Source organism: Schistosoma mansoni, assembly GCF_000237925.1.
Source record: "Schistosoma mansoni, WGS project CABG00000000 data, supercontig 0211, strain Puerto Rico, whole genome shotgun sequence".
Lineage (NCBI taxonomy): Eukaryota > Metazoa > Platyhelminthes > Trematoda > Strigeidida > Schistosomatidae > Schistosoma > Schistosoma mansoni.
Window position 1 is genome coordinate 315,511 of NW_017386081.1, and position 3,713 is coordinate 319,223.

General features: G+C 41.0%; 1 non-coding gene across 1 annotated transcript; it reads right to left on the reverse strand.

Moving 5' to 3' along the window:
• Nucleotides 1-323: 323 nt before the first annotated feature.
• On the reverse strand, nucleotides 324-396 carry Smp_tRNA_01127_Pseudo_ATG.1.1. The gene has a single exon. It is a non-coding gene (tRNA).
• Nucleotides 397-3,713: the final 3,317 nt, after the last annotated feature.

Consider the following 3,713-nt stretch of genomic DNA (forward strand, 5'->3'; position numbering starts at 1 on the left):
TGATAATTGTTTAGTGTTTGTTCAGTTGACCTTCCCCATAGAAATAATGTTGTTGTACTAGTGAACTGATCTTAGTACCTTGATGTACCGTGACCATGTAAAGAAAATATTAGAATCATCTTATTAAATTCCCTTGATGTTTAGGACTGCAACTGGTCAGTCTCTTATTGGCCATATGTGCATACTGTGCGTATTGCCTCGATATAGCCCTATTTCACAAGCATGGTAAGCAAAGATGGATAGTGGCTAGCAATGGAATCCAGGACGCGCGTTTCATCCTATTTGGGACTCGTCAGCTGGATGTACCTGCATCTCAGAGTTGGTGTTCACTCTGGGACTCGAACCCAGTACCTTTCGCTTCATACGCCATCGCGTTATCCACTCAGCTACTCAGGACTCAGTAGCTGTAAGCCGTTAATCGATCTTCGGACGCTGGTCTATCCGGCTGGTACAGATAAGTCATTGTCTATCGCTGTGCTGGTGACGTAGCTGTTGGGGTGCAACCATCTGTGTATAATATTGAATGCTGCTGTCTCAGATATCAAAAGTGGTCTCACTGTTTCCAATTCAGCCTCCATTAACCGGCGCATCCAAGAATTACTGTCGTACATCAGGGAATCGCACTCGTGATTGTGATGCACATTCCCACGAATAACAGTCCAGTAACCTTCAATAAACTTACGAAAGATGAAGGCCGGACATTGAGTGTGGATGGAAGTCCTTCCCTAACCAATTTACCTCCTTCGTTTATTTGGTTGTGAGAAACCGCTAGGTGTTCTACGGCCATTTCTCCAACTTGCGAATTTAATATACGGCTTCCGATCCACATAGAAATGCTCTTTCATAAGTTCTAATGGTGCTTTTTAACGCTTCAAATGATTGAAACGCTACCAGATACAATGTATTCAAAAATACGTTATCCGTTTGTGTGACAATGTGGGGAACAACAGAGCTTGCAGTTCATACGTTACTACCGTCCATAATGTGAAGAAAATTATCTCTATTGACGAATACAGACATTTTATACAAATTTTAACAAATAAACAACCAATTATAACGCATTTAAAACTAGGAATTTCATTGAACGAAAGGGAATAAAGAAAATTGGTAAGTGAGATGAGGATTTTTTTCAAAAGGATGATGAAAAAAGTTTATTTAAAAAAAATAGCCGTCAGTTTAATGTTATTCCAGTAAGTAGCATACAGGGAAACGAGTGAGATAGTATGAGTGTGTTAAAAATCCATAAATATTTGAGTGTTATTTGGTTGCCCCCAAATGCCCTGGTAAGGTCGAGAGTGGGGAGAGTTCGCTCTCCCACTCCAAATGCTCTCACATGACCACGCGTATATAGCCTCTGCCAAGGAAGTCTTACTCACTGCCTTCTCGTGGCGGGAGTTTTGTTTAATAAACTGAGAGGACGAGAAGCGAATATCCGGCGCTTTAACCGGGTTGGTGGACACGGAAAGTCCACTTAGGGGAGTTGAAAAACCCTGATTCCAAACCAATGGTGCACATGCGCTCCAGGATACTGAGGGAACAAATGGCGTATGAATCAATCGTTGGTCATCGGCTACCATGGGACTGATCCCCTCACGATGCTCCACTGCCTTGTGGATCAGACCTTTATGTCAAAGACTCGGGGTGTGGCCTCCTAAGAAAACCACCTGCTTCAGTTTGGGCACCTGGACAGTATCTCAGCCCTCATACAAATCGAATGAGATTTGTGCGGCGCATATGTATCTGGTGCTTCCTTGTACCACTATTTATGTTTAAATAAATAAATACATAATTATTATAGTAGAAAGCGTGAGTCAATTGAAGCTAGACCACCATCGAAAACCTGGAAACACTGGACGGCCGTTTCGTCCTACTATGGGACTCCTCGGCAGTGCGCATCCACGAACCCACTCTCGCGAGATTCGAACCCAGGACCTACCAGTCTCGAGCCGAAGCCCTTAACCGATAGACCACTGAGCTGGCATCCAACGGTGTTAATGTCTAACTTCAACTGATCCACGAGGTTGAGCAACCATTCACCAATTGTCTTCAGTGAGTTCCTATCTCACAACAGACGTGGTTTTGAATTCCACTGGTGTTTCCAGGTTTTCCATGGTGGTCTAGCTTCAATTGACTCACGCTTTCAACTATAATAATTACTAAATCTCCACAAAACCCCTTCTATAAATAAATAATTGGTTGTGCATATAATTATTGATTGTCTTAGTTTACAACCAATGAGAGAATAGATTAAAGATTGATGTGCAGACATGCACTCAATCAGACTCACATATAAATTTACATAGTGGATTAAATGTCCCAAGTTATAGTGAGTAGACAAATAGCTTCGATTCACTCATGATCTCAACTGTATAAAATTACTAAAATCACCACAACGCCCCCCTCTGAAAATAGTCCAATAGTTGGAAGGGATCGCTACAAGTTATATTGGCATTTTAGAATACTAAAGATTCCCATTGTGAAAAATAGAACAACAGATGTAAGCGAACAGTTGTTTTCAATTAGATCGTCATCAGGCTTTACTCTAATATACACGAATATTTATACGAAAATGTTAGACCAATCAAGGCTATTTGAGTCAATAATCACAATGAAATAGAATACGTAACCAAGCATAATAATAGTTAAAAGTACAAGTTGATAGTGGAGAGACACCAGTCTCCCTGATGACGATCTAAATGAAAACAATTGTTCGCTTACATGTGTTGTTCTAATATTGGCATTTCCCGTCTATGATGGTTTTTAAATGTTCACAGTTGAAATCACGAGTCGATCTAAGCTAGACCATTATTGAAGACCTAGAACTATTGTATGGAACCTATTGTGACATATTGTAGCTCAGTAATCATTCCAACCTAGGATGCAATAAACAGCTGTCTCATCCAACGATCGTCTCTCCTTTTAAGAATTAAAAGGTTTTTGAAGGATTCATGTGCCATTGACATCAATTGTATGACCCAATTCTATCGAGTGTAATGCTCTCGCTGACTTGTTCTCAAGTTTCCTTACATCATCTGAGGACTTAGGAATGTGCTTTAAGCATTGTTTGTGTTCCTTCGCCCTCACATTCAGTTGCCTTGATGTTTCACCTACATACGTTGTGTTACAGTCACTACATCTGACTTCATATACACACATATGGGCTAATCCAAACAGTATTAATAGGAGAGATGGAATACAATTAGCTGTGCTATGGCAACTAATCATGAATAAGTAAAAACCTGAACATCTTTCCGTTTTATCTATCTCGTATTATCAGAGTGACAACAATTACATTCAATAATTCTAATCAGTTGTCTTATCGGAATTTGTTAAATAATTAGTTGGAACTTTATAGAGTTAAGATCATGAGTCAATTGAAGCTAGACCACCATGGAAAACCTGGAAGCACTGGACTGGCTCCATGAGGTATTTCCTGGAGTTCTAGTGAGAAGCAGTAACCAGTAGAGTTCAACCAGGTCTGCTGTGAGATAGTAATTCACTGATGACTTTGGTTAATGGTTGCTCAATTTCGTGGATCAGTTGAAGTTAGACATTAACACCGTTGGATGCTGGCTCAGTGGTCTATCGGTTAAGTGCTCCGGCGCGAAGCTGGTAGGTCCTGGGTTCGAATCTCGCGAGTGCGGGATCGTGGATGCGCACTGCTGAGAAGTCCCATAATGGGACGAAACGGCCGTCAAGCAGTGCTTCCAGGT